Source organism: Octopus sinensis, linkage group LG3, assembly GCF_006345805.1.
Source record: "Octopus sinensis linkage group LG3, ASM634580v1, whole genome shotgun sequence".
NCBI classification, from domain to species: Eukaryota; Metazoa; Mollusca; class Cephalopoda; order Octopoda; family Octopodidae; genus Octopus; species Octopus sinensis.
In genome coordinates this window covers 100,823,963-100,838,182 of record NC_042999.1, presented here as the reverse complement: position 1 = coordinate 100,838,182, position 14,220 = coordinate 100,823,963, and the positions used below count along the sequence as shown (strand labels likewise).

General features: G+C 34.3%; 1 protein-coding gene across 4 annotated transcripts in view; it reads left to right on the top strand.

Moving 5' to 3' along the window:
• LOC115209811 (tubby-related protein 4-like) overlaps positions 1-14,220 on the top strand; it is a 646,703-nt gene that overhangs the window by 578,879 nt on the left and 53,604 nt on the right. The window lies entirely within an intron of this gene.

The following is a 14,220-nucleotide window of genomic DNA, read 5'->3' as shown; positions in this document are numbered from 1 at the left end:
TCTGTTGATGAATTGTCTGTCTACCTAAAGAGCACCATCTCATCCTTTTTTGTACAATGAAGTAAGTTTATGTTCTTTTACTGACTTCAGTCATTGGAGTGTAACTTTTCTGGAGTAATACTTTCGAGGGTGTAGTTAATCATATCAACTGCATACATCTTTTACGGATTGCTACTTATTTTATCAACTACCTAAAGGAAAGGCAAACTGGACTTGGATGGGATTTGAACTCTGAAAAATAAAGTAACATGACCAAATACCATAAGGTGTCTTGTCCTACACTCTACCAATGTTGTCATCCATCCACCATATACTTGGGTGTGTATGTAGAACTATGGTCAGATAAAATAAAACAGTAAGCAGTGTACTTAAGAAACACAGGTAAAGTTAACTTCTAATCAATGTATTCTCCTCCGGTAATGGTTTGTCTAAGAAATGAAGACAAGTAACAGTTATTTTTATTGCAGGTTTTTCAGGTGTCTTGTATTTAATTGAAACATACCATGATAAATTACACCAATTATAATACACATAAAAAGACTGACTTTATTCTTATAAAGTGGTTGAGAATTGATGCTTTGACTACACTCCTAGTGAATTTACAAATGCATGTCTTTTAAATGCATTTATGTAGGAACCAGGTTTTAAAATTTAAAACATTATTGCTTCATTTGAATATTATGATTGTTTTCTTCATATTCCATCTATCTTATACAACTGTAGGTTAAGAGATTCAATAACTCTAAGGCTAAATAAAATTCTGGATTGCTTACTGTCTACATGATCTTAAGCTCAAATCTAGTTATGGTTATATGAACAGCTAAGCAGCAGTTCAAAATTTACTTCAGCTATTTTGCTTTGTTCATACTCAAGGCAATTAACTCTTTTTCTTATTCCACTCATATTGTTGACAGCATAAAAGATATCTTGCTGTAAAAAAAAATTGCTCTATCACAAAAGTTATTGATCTATGTAAGGGTGAAAAAATTAACGTAAAACAATTTTTTAAGTGACGTAAATGAAATGGAAATCCATCAACTGTTGATTTGACCTTTATGGAATTTATATTAAAATAGTATCTTGTTGCATTGAGCAAACTCATGAAGAGATTTCTCAGTTATATGGTAGCCTAGTTGTGTGCACAGGTGAGCTATAATATGAAGCTCACTGGTTGTAAACTGTTGCTAAGCCATTCAAGAACAACTGTTTTCAGCATATTACTCATATGTACCCTCAATTCTTTTTCCAACAGGACAGTGTTCAAACATTTATTCACATATGTATATATGTACGTATGCATGTATGTGTGTGTGTGTATGTGTGTGTAGGTACAGGTATAACTGTGCAGTTGAGAAGCTTGTTTTCCAACTAGGTGGTGTTGGGTTCAGTCCTACCTTGGGTAAGATCTTCTAATATAGCCCTGAGCCACCAAAGCTTTGTGACTGGATTTGTCAACCAGAAATTGAAAGAAGCCCTATATATATATATATATATATATATATACACACACACACGCTCTCTCTCACACACACACACACACACACACACATGTATCTATATGTATATAGATAGATAGGCAGACAGACACACACACACATATATGTATGTGTATGTGTGTGTTTGTGTGTAACTTTGTCTAGACATCTTGTGATAGTTGTAAATGAACATTACTGTCATATAAGCAAAGTTGTTTCCAGTCTTTCATGAAATTTATGTCTAGCTATATGAAAATATTACCTTGCTCAGAAGCAGGTAAGGTTTAGTGACTGGAAGAGTATCCGGTTATAGAAAAATCTGCCTCAACAAATGTCATCTGACCCATGCATACATGGAAAAGAGAACATTATAGGATGATACATACATATGCATGCATACATGCATACATACATACATACATACATACATACATCAAAGGATGTAGGGCTGGAGTTTGGTAAGGATAAATGTTGTTATATGGTTGTGAAAAAGGAGAATACTATAAACCAAACTAATAACATCTCTATCAATGATTCGACTTTTCCCCCTTTGTTACTAGTACACACGATAGTTCTCTAAACTTTTTCTCACTGAGACTAATATGTTTTTCAGAACACCCACCTCCACTGTTATTTAGGTCAGCTAGGTAACAAAAATTAACTTTAGGGAGCCTTGCAGACATTTGAAAACATTCGTTTCATGGATATTCTTACTGCTAATTACTCTTATGCATTTGTTACATATGAAGTCTTTCCAATTTGTCAGCCTGTCTGTGATAACACTGTGTCTCTTATTCTCCTGTATATATCATCATCATCATCATTATAATTCAATGTCGATCTTCCATGTTGGCATGGGTTGGACAGTTTGACAAGAACTAGTAAGTCAGAGGACTGCACCAAGCCTCACTGTCTGTTTTGGTATATATTTTATAGCTGGATGCCCTTCTTAATGCCATCTATTTTACAGAGTGGACTGTATACATACACACACACATATATATGTAGTGTACTTTTCTTTTATTGGTGGGATCAACGCAGAAATGAGAGACAAATATCATTTTATTTAATATACACAGGATTTAAATACAAGCTATTATAAGTTTCATGCTTCTGATAGTACAATGGATGGATTAGCTTGTATAGCATGCCATGTATTTAGGGATAATACATGGCATGCTTTACAAGCTTGCATGTAAATCCTCTGTGTGTTTATGTATGTATGTGTGTGTGTTTTTGTTGAGTGTGTGTTGATGTGGTCAAGTGTGTGCATGTGCATGCTTGTTATATGTAAAGTAAACAGGATTACATATTACTTGGACCAAGATTTCATTCAGTTTACCTTCTGATTGAGCAAATGATCAATTTAATACAACATTGCTTTGAATCTTGTTTACTTTATATATGACAGCCAGGTTCTTTCCAATTCTAACACAAGACTGTATTGAGCTCATTTATGTTTTTGTACTAGAAAATAAGTAAAAATTGTGTGTGTGTGTGTGCGTAGCTTGACCGGTACATTGCTTATCGCCAACTCTTGTTTGCCTAGATTCACTCTTCTTTCATTCACTGTTGGAGTTTTGGTATCTGGTCCAATCTCAGGACTAATTGCCTATATCCATTGTTGGCTTATTTTGATACATTCTTATCTTGTGCACACACACACACAAGCTCACATATGCACATTTGTTTGTGTAAGACAATTGTTGACTTCACAAGTGGATGATATATAAATGGTCACACAGTCCATAAAGGAACAAAGCAATCACTTCTCTCTCTCTCTGTATGTATATATATATATATACTGAGAGAGGGAGATCTGTTGCCTGAAGAAATTCACATAGCGAGAAACTCTGGGTATCTTTCAAATTTAGCTGTCTGTTGCTTAAAATAAAAATTCTTACTAAAAAAATGAAAATATTTCAACTTTAAAACTAGAAGTATTTATTCTTTCTTATTATTATGATTATCATCATCATCATCAAAGTGGTAAGCTGGCAGAAACATTAGCATGCTGAGCAAAATGCTTAGCAGCATTTCGTCTGCTGCTATGTTCTGAGTTCAAATTCCACTGAGGTCAACTTTGCCGTTCTTCCTTTCGGGGTCAATAATTTAAGTACCAGTGAAACACTAGGGTCATTGTTATCAACTATTCCTCCCCGCACAAAGGCTTTGTGCCTTTAGTAGAAAGGATTATTATTATTACCATCATTATCCCCTTTTTATTTACTGCATATCTATAGAGTTGAGATAAACTTTAGGCTTCTTTAAAATACTTATATGATTGTTGAGTATCATTTTCTTCCAAATGAATTGTTCAAGTTGTGCCTAGTCAGTCTATGCAGATGTTATCTCTAAGTTATTTATTCACGACACAATTCTATTTCTCTATGCTAACCAGTGTACAATCTTATATATTTACTCAGCAATTCTTCTTTCACTATTTTAGAACATGCAATGAAATCTCTACTTTACTGTTGAGTCTAAGACTGGTATATGTCCAGATTTTTCTTCCATTCTAGCTGAAATAACATTGACTTATGTAGATTTTTTTTTTCACTACCAGCTATTTTTGATGAGGATTTTAATGTTCATTGCATTAAATATTTTAAATATGTTAACATAATAAATATGTTAACACTAACTTACACTAACTTCACTATATCTTATTCACCCTAAATAACCCAACTGTATATGCTAACTTTGAATAACTTGTTGTAAGATATATAGGAAACTTGCAAAAAAATGTATTGTCATGGAAATAATACAATAGATATCTTCTATATGAATTGTTCAACTATTTTGACATTTTCTAGACATCTTTCAGATATCTCTTCTGTTTGTTTTCAAATTGCTGGGTGCTTTTGCAATTACTTTCTTTTGAAAATCAGTGTTGTAAAGCCCCAATATGTCCCTGATCTAAAAACTCTTATAGTAAATATATAGTCAGTTGACTGACTTGGTACAACCTGCAGATCCATAGCTATGGATGTCATCTTATACCTTTGATTAGTTAAGGACCATACTGTACATTCTGATATGCAATGTGTTAGCTTTCCTTTCAATGTCAGTTTGTTTCTTGTTTTATACAGAACCATCACTTAGTGTATTTTATAACTAGTTGCTTTGTCATTTGACTTATCAAGTAAAAGGATAATAGATTATTATTGCATAATTTATAGCTGAACCTGTTATAACCATGTGAAAATTGTAAAACTTCAATGGAAAAAAAAAACTCTTTCATCAGTTTTATCACAGCTTCAGTAATAGTCAAACAAGATTATAACTACACCATACTGGGGGCTTCCAGATAATCTGTTGCTCTAAATTCAAAGTACACCAGGAACAGCATCATCATTTATTCTTCTATGGTTAATCAAGATATCAACAGTAATATGCGAAGCTTAATTCAATGTCTACACTCCTTTCCTACAAACATTGTGCCAAATAAGAAAAATATCAACCCAATATTATCTCTGCTCAATTTGCCAACCACTTTACAGAGTGCACTGAGTGCATTTTATTATGCTGTAGTAAGGTTGCCCTGTATCTCACAAAACTAAAGATGCCCCACTACTCTTAGAAATAGACCAGAACAAAGGGTGATAAAAGAAGTGGAGCTTAGAGTGAGATGATGAGAGAAGCAAAAGTATGAGGGAAGAGTTATTGGTGTGACAGTGTAGTAGAAGAGAGAATAACAGATAGGACTGTGCTGGAGAGAAGTAGTAGTGGGGAAATAGTAATGCCAGAGATTAGTGGGAAAGCAGCAGTGATAACAACTACCTGTTTGGTAGTAAGAGGGTGACTGATTGTTGGATAGTTGTAGAGATGTTGTAGTAAGAGAAGAATGATGTGTACCACTCATAAGTAAGCTGGTTGGAGAGAGTGAGAGCTAACAGATGTGTGATGGTGAGGAGAAAGGGCCGTCATTTCACAAGGATGAGAGAGAGAGAGAGAGATGTGGAATGGTAAGGCTGCTGGTGGAGGGTCAGTTGAATATGAAGAGGCCTAATTATATACCATATCATATATAGAGTATGGTTCAGTGAATATGAGCAAAGTCAATCTTGGTGAAACTTGGACTCAGGCTATAAAAATTGAATAAAGTAAACTTTTAGTTCAATGATCTACCATTCTACTGACTTTGTTTGATTCTTTATATTTGTTAAGTTTTAGATTAAATAATTTAATTAAGAAATCTCAAGTATAAACTCTCATAAACACCAAGGCTAATTTGAGACCCAGATGCCTGTTGAAGTGATAATTTTCATTGAGTAAAGAATGAAGTGTAACTGGAGTTCTGATAGTTATCATATACTCATTGTAAAATTATTCTAAGACTGATTTCTTTTCACCAAGTTATTCCAGTACTCACTTCTTATTTGAAGGCAGTAGATGTAGTTGGTTGCATATATATCAGTATATATCTGATATTTATTTTATGGACCCACTCCTAGAAGTATGAAACACCCAATTAACAACCTTTGCAGAATTTGATCTTGAAATCAAGAAGGTATGAAACTATATGCAGTTGAACGTCCAGCCAAATGCTTCCATCATCTGAACCATCTATATTGTCCAATTTGTTTTTCCAGCATGTATCCAATACATCAGTGTTAAATCATTATGCGACTGCAATCTCAGTTGTCTTTCTTTGTAGCTATTTCATTATCATCGTCATCAACATTTCATGAGATGATAAAAAAACAAATATATTACTTGTATTTTTAGACATATCTCTTTAAAAAAAGATTTATTTGGAATTATCTCTTCAGATAAGAGCTATATGAATTATAATCAGAATTACTGAATTAATTGTATTGGTTTTTGTGTGTGGTTTCAGTTTATTGTTTTTGTTTTATTATATGTTGTTTTCATCCATATCTACTAATGTTATTAAATATCTATCATAAAGAAACTCCGCGTTGTTTTTCCTAATTCATGTTAATACACTGCTTTTAAATATATATATATATATGTTTCTACCTACATATCTCCTGATGTGCAGCTGAAATTTTAAATTCTGATGAAGATTTATCATGTATTCTCAATCAGTTCCCATATGACAATATTATTATTACTATACTTTTCTTATGTAGAATATAGATAACAATATCACTGTACCAGGTGCTGCCTTATACTTGTTGCTACATATATGATATGAGAATATCATATAATTTTGATATAAAATATTTACTTTTCAGTGAGCATTAAAACAATTTAAAGATATTCATTGAATGAAAATGGCTATGCTTCGATATTTCTAATTTGTTAACTATGTAATTAATCACTTTGCAACTAATTTGTTGAGATTTTTTAATTCATCAATATGTTATGTCATGTAGTGCAGCTTACTTTCTATATATAAAAATGAATCTCTCACCTTTATTAAGCCTGCAAAATTATCACAAAACTGTTTTGTGATAATTTTATAGCTTTAATAAAAGTATATTACTCTACCTTTGGTATTTGAGTACTATTTTTTTCCACCTTGTTTTGCACTTATGTGCTCACCTGTGTGTATGTGTGTATACACACATACACACACACACACCACACACACACACACACACACACACACACAAACACACACACACGTATATATATATATTTGCCATGATAGATCGCTAGCCACTACACATTCTTTATTTTCTCTCCTTGTTTCTTTCTGTGTTCCTTTCTGTGGAAGAGCATGGGCTTGAAACATTAAAGACTTTTTCACTTCCCAAGCGTTATACTAATACATCTGTTTGTTGTCTACACCACCTGTCTTCGTCTCTTGTTTTTTTTTTTGTGTGAATTCTCCCCATATGTATTACATAATAATAATAATAATAATAATAATAATAATAATGAATATTATACCAAACTTACAGGGAAAAATTCAATTTAGAAATAATAAATCAAATTTCAGAAAATATAACATATATATATATATATATATATAAGTTTAGCAAAAATTTAGATTCAAATGAATATGGTACTTAATTTAGATGCACCAGAATTTTGTATGGTGTTATCCATAAAAATCCGTGGGGTGATTATAATCAAAATAAGCAACAAGAATGACTCCGGAGTCATTCTTGTTGCTTATTTTCATTATATATATATATATATATATAATATATATATATATATATATATATATACATATATATATATAGATATATAAATTAGAAAAAAACACCTTTTATCAATTCAACTATGAAAAATTAAATTATACCATATAGAAAAAATTTACATCTTATAGAAAAATTAAATATAAGATAAAAACATATACCAATGATTAAGTAATGTGCAAAATGATAAATAAAACATATATACCAAATATATACGTTTTATTTATTATTTGGCACATTACTTAATCATTGGTATATGTTTTTATCTTATATTTAATTTTTCTATAAGATGTAATTTTTTCTATGTGGTATAATTTCATTTTTTCATTATTGAATTGATAAAAGGTGGATTTTTCTAATTTATATATAGATAGATTGATAGATAGATAGATAGATAGATAGATAGATAGATAGATAGATAGATAGATAGATAGATAGATAGACAGACAGACAGATAGACACTTTGTGTTTGTGTGTGTGCGTGTGCACATGCACACACATGTAAACATAAAACATTTGCTACTCTTTTCCTTTTATTGTTTGCTTTTGATTTTGTTGACTACACAGTATAGTAGGGTCAGTTGGGGACTGTCTGAGAAAAACAGTACCATGACACGATAACACTCTACCAGAAATTTAGAAATGATATTCTGTATTGCTTGGCATTCGTGCCAGAAGCTCCAATACAAACATTTCAAAGTGTTTGGGTGTCAATCTGAGGACAGTGCAGAGGATTTGGAATGAGTTGGATGAGTCTAATATGATTACAAAGGTACTATAACTTGGAAGACTCACTCTGATCGTTCTGATGAGAAAAGAACTCACAGGTTGTTGGTGAGATCCAAGCCATGATTGACAGCGATCCATCTAAGTCAATCAGGTCCATTGCCAGGGACATGGGAGTGTCTGGGTTTCTTATCAAGCAGGTGGTGCATGAAGACATTTGGTATTCTTCATACAAGACAAGAAAGGGCTAGATTTTATCCCAAGCCATCAAGGACAAGAGGAAAGACTCTACTATAAAGCTTTTGAACAATCTCAAGCATCCCCTCCAGCTAAACATGCTTTGATTTTTCTCAGATGAGAAAAGTTTCTGCCAGGATCAGGTGGTGAACACCCAGGACAACCATTGGCTTGCCGTGTCCCCAAAACATGTACTGAGAATGATAAAAATCAAACATCTAGTTAACATCATGGTGTTTGGAGTGATCACTAGTGATGGTGATGTTATACCTCTATTCATCTTCCCACATGGCCTCAGACTTGACACGCTGATCTGCATCAGGTCCCTGAAGGAGGTAGTGCTTTCCTGGGTCAAGAGTCTTCTACGATAGCCTCGGGCCAACCAAAGCCTTGTGAATGGATTTGGTAGACAGAAACTAAAAGAAGCCCGTTGTATATATGTATATTTATATGTGTGTTTGTGTGTGTGTGTTTGTCCCCCCACCATTGCTTGACAACCGATGTTGGCGTGTTTATGTCCCCATAACTTAGTGGTTCAGCCAAAAGAGACTGATAGAATAAGTGCTAGGCTTACAATGAATAAGTCCTGGGGTCTATTTGCTTGACTAAAAAGTGATGCTCCAGCATGGCCGCAGTCAAATGACTGAAACAAATAAAGGAATAAAAGATTTAAAAAAAGAATCAAAGAATATTAATATATATATATCATCATCATCATCATCATCATCATTTAGCGTCCGCTATCCATGCTAGCATGGGTTGGACGGTTCAACTGGGGTCTGGGAAGCCAGAAGGCTGCACCAGGCCCAGTCTGATCTGGCAATGTTTCTCTGGCTGGATGCCCTTCCTAACGCCAACCACTCAGAGTGTAGTGGGTGCTTTTTACGTGCCAGATGAGACTGGTAAACAGCCACGGACGGATGGTGCTTTTTACGTGCTACCGGCACGGGAGCCAGGCGAGGCTGGCAATGGCCACGATCGGATGGTGCTTTTTACGTGCCGCCGGCACTGGTATCACAGCTACAATTTCCATTGATGTTGATTGATTTTGATTTTGATTCTGATTCTGATATATATGTATGTGTGTGTGTGTGTATATATATATATATATATATATGTGTGTGTGTGTGTGTGTTTGTCCCCCCACCATTGCTTGACAACCGATGTTGGCGTGTTTATGTCCCCATAACTTAGTGGTTCAGCCAAAAGAGACTGATAGAATAAGTGCTAGGCTTACAATGAATAAGTCCTGGGGTCTATTTGCTTGACTAAAAAGTGATGCTCCAGCATGGCCGCAGTCAAATGACTGAAACAAATAAAGGAATAAAAGATTTAAAAAAAGAATCAAAGAATATTAATATATATATATATCATCATCATCATCATCATCATCATTTAGCGTCCGCTATCCATGCTAGCATGGGTTGGACGGTTCAACTGGGGTCTGGGAAGCCAGAAGGCTGCACCAGGCCCAGTCTGATCTGGCAATGTTTCTCTGGCTGGATGCCCTTCCTAACGCCAACCACTCAGAGTGTAGTGGGTGCTTTTTACGTGCCAGATGAGACTGGTAAACAGCCACGGACAGATGGTGCTTTTTACGTGCTACCGGCACGGGAGCCAGGCGAGGCTGGCAATGGCCACGATCGGATGGTGCTTTTTACGTGCCACCGGCACTGGTATCACAGCTACAATTTCCATTGATGTTGATTGATTTTGATTTTGATTCTGATTCTGATATATATGTATGTGTGTGTGTGTGTATATATATATATATATATATGTGTGTGTGTGTGGTGTGTATATATATATATATATATATATTATATATATATATATATATATGTATATGATAACGAAAATGGGTCTCTCAGTTTAACAATGAATATTTAGTTGTTCTGTCAGCTGAGTGAATTCCTCATTGAATAATTAATTAGCTGAGTATTCCACATGTACCTGTAACATAACTTTCAATCAGAATCAACATGATAACAGTGAGTGTGACATATTTGGATTTTCAAATTACAGGTAGAATCTAACAGGCTTCAGAGCAATTTTCATCTACACTATTTCACTTACACAGCTTGGGTTGAGTCTAGTTAAGTGACACTTACCCAAGATGTCACATTATTCAAGCCATGACAATCCATCTTTTTTAGCATATTGTAGACAACATTGTTTAATTCATCTGTTTATTAATATAGTAGGATGTGGTTTGAGGGTGACTTGGCTACTGCTTCAAGCAGAGCATCCACATAGATACTCCTTCATTGACTCATAAGACTGTATGTAAACGATGTCTGTGTTAAGGTGAAGTAAAGATTGATGTCATCTTCACAGGAGTATGTATAGTTAGTAGTGACAAGTGATTTATTGAGGCAGATGTGTTTGGCAGATATACACTGGGATACACTGGAGTTGACAGAATGTAAGTCAAAAAGAACTTTGTTTATTCAATCCAATAAAAACAGTTAAGTTTCCCTTAAATTGTTGCCTACCATGGCCAGTAGGGTAATTCATACATTAGAAAATAAAGTATTACAAGCGCCTAAAAAGAACACTTTTGACTATAGGTCTGTTTAATTAGGGCTGACTTACGGCTAGGCGACAATGGCTGCAATGACTGATGTGGTAGGAAGCCCCATTTAAAAATGATAGATGGATGTAGCTTGTAGGAGGGCAGCTTAGTTAAAAGGCTCTCAAGTTAAAGTTTCTATGGTCAAAGGCTTTACAGATAACAAGAACTAAAACATTGCTCTCCAGAGTGAGAGATTATTATTCTATGATGTAAGAGATCAAATCTCCCAAGAGAGACAGCCCTATAGAAATCGTATAATTAATTACTGTGGAGAGAGAAATGCTCAGTATATTGAACAAAATCTTTGAAAGGGTGATAGATTGGTAATTTCTCTTGTCATCTCCAGAAACTATCTGTTTGAATTTCAAGTCATTCTAAGTAACACGTTTAGACAGTGGGTTTTATAAAAACTTATTGAAGACTTGAAATATATCAACATTTGTATTTTTTTGTATTTTTCTTTCAGTTTCTAAACTGAAAAACCTAAATAAATAGAAGAATATCTAAAATAGTTTATTTCCTTTGTGGGGTCCAAAGCAAATTATTTTGTTAGCTTTTGTTAAATGTTTCATTTTTTTTTAATATTTCATATTTTGTTAAATGTTTTGTGGCAAAATGAAATAAAAAGCTTAGGAGTCATACTAAACTGTTTTTTTGCTTTTCTCTTCCTTCTCTAAATATAGATATTTCTAGACAAACTAACCTTTAGGTAGGAAATCAAATTATAGCTTGTTATGTTGTTTCTGTCTTATTTTCTTTTTTACAGAACTGTTTTGTCTCTGGTACATTTTATTATAATTATTTTCATTGTTTCAAAATAATTTTAATCGACTGTACCCTTAGACATAATTTGCAGCTTCATGCCTAGTGTTGGACAAAATATCTCACAGTCATCATCATTATTTAATGTCCATTGCCCATGCTGGGATGGGTTGGATGGTTTGACCAGGATTGGCATGGTGGAAAGCTGTGCCAGGCTTCAGTCTGATTTGGCATGGTTTTTCTATGGCTGGATGCCCTTCCTAATGCCAACCAAACTGTGAATTTAACACCAGTATTTACCATGACTGTGATTTTGCTCGGCTTGATGGGTCTTCTTCACAAGCATGACATAATGCCAAAGGCCTTGGTCATTGCCGCCTCGAGGCCCAACGTGCAGGGAACTCAGCCACTTAGCCTCCAAGAGGCCCAATGCTTGAAAGGAACTCAGCCACCTCACCTCTGTGAGGCCTGCTTGAAAGGAACTCAGCCAACACTTGAAAGGAGAGAGTATTGATAAGATAAAGTACCAGTCAAGTACTGGTGTTAAAATATTATGACTATTATTATTATTATTATTATTATTATCATTATTATCATCATCATTATTATTATTATTATTATTATTATTATTATTATTATTATTATTATTAAGGCATCAAACTGGCAGAATTCTTAGCATGCCAGGCAAAATGCTTAGCAGCATTTCGTCCATCTTTACATTCTGAGTTCAAATTCCATTGAGGTCAGCTTTGCTTTTCATCCTTTCAGGATCGATGAAATAAGTACCTGTTATGCACTGGGGTTGGTGTAATCGAATTATCTCCTACCCCCAAATTTCAGGCCTTGTGCCTATAGTAGAAAGTATTATTATTATTATTAAATGCAGCGAGCTGGCAGAATCGTTAGCATGCCAGGCAAAATGCTTAGTGGTATTTTGTCTGTCTTCATGTTCTGAGTTCAAATTCTGCCAAGGTCGATTTTGCCTTTCATTGTTTCAGAGTTGATAAATTAAGTACCAGTGAAATACTGGGATCTATGTAAACAATTAGTCCCCTCCCCCCAAAATTTGAAGCCTTGTGCCTCTAGTAAAAAGGATTCTTCTTCTTCTTCTTCTTCTTATTATTATTATTATTATTATTATTATTATTATTCAACTTGATTCAGGATTGGTCTTATTCTTGATAGAATTTATGAGGGTGGCGGGTTACATATATTTTCTCAAGTTCTTTTTTTTAATGCTTGATCTTGGTTTGCTATAATTAGGCTCTCTATTTCTTTTTTCAATTGCCCCTTTTTCCAGTCAAGCCCAGATTTTGTTCCATATTTATCCTCAGTAGCTTTCCAGAACTAACCATGCAAAGCTTTCTCTTCAATATGTTTAACATGCTCTCTTTGAATTTGCTCTTGTCCTTTCTCCCGTTCCACACTCGATCACCCGTTCTGTATTCACTGTAATTTCTCAGTACTATTCTAGTAGGCTTTCTTTCCATCTGTACACACCCTTCCACAGCAGTCAAGCCTCTTCCACCCAGGTCTCTCTTCAATTCAAGTACAATCAGTTAATATAAGCTTTCAGATGGTGGGCTCCATACATTGTCAACAGCTTTCTAGTTTTTCAGTCAAGTTTCTGTGCTGCCTTTTACCAAATCTATAATTCCAACTCCATATCTGATTACCAGTACTGTTCTTTCTTTCATGGCTTCAGTACCATTTCTAGAATTCAACTTCGTAATATTTTCTTCACTCACTTTGTATACTCCTTACTTGTAAATTGCTTCATCTCTTCATGTTTCATTTCATTTGCCGCCAGTATTCCCAAATACTTATACCACTGTCCTTTCCATCTGCTTTTATTGTTTGCCCATTTGACTTTTCAGTTTCTTGGCTTCTTTCAAATCTTCCTCGTTTCATATGTAGCATACTTTTCAATCGCAAATTCCATGCGTACATCATTTGAGAAAATGCAAGCAGTATGTACAAGACTTTCAAACTGCTTCTCATTTTATGCATAAAGCTTTATATCATCCATAAAAAGGAGATGATTTATCTGACCATATCCTCTTCCCAAATCATAATCTGTTTTGACTTCTAATAACACCAAACTGAGCAGTATCATGGCCAATACAAATAGTAATGGAGACAACCCATCACCTTGATATATATCATGTTTAATGTTTACTTTCCCAAGTCCTTGTTTATCTCCAATCAATTCAGTATTCCAGAGTTTCCTTACTTTCACCAACTGTTTTCTCCATATTTTCTGCCACTACAAACATGCTCTTGTGTTACTTATTCGACTGTGCAGTACCGAGTCATATGCTTTTCT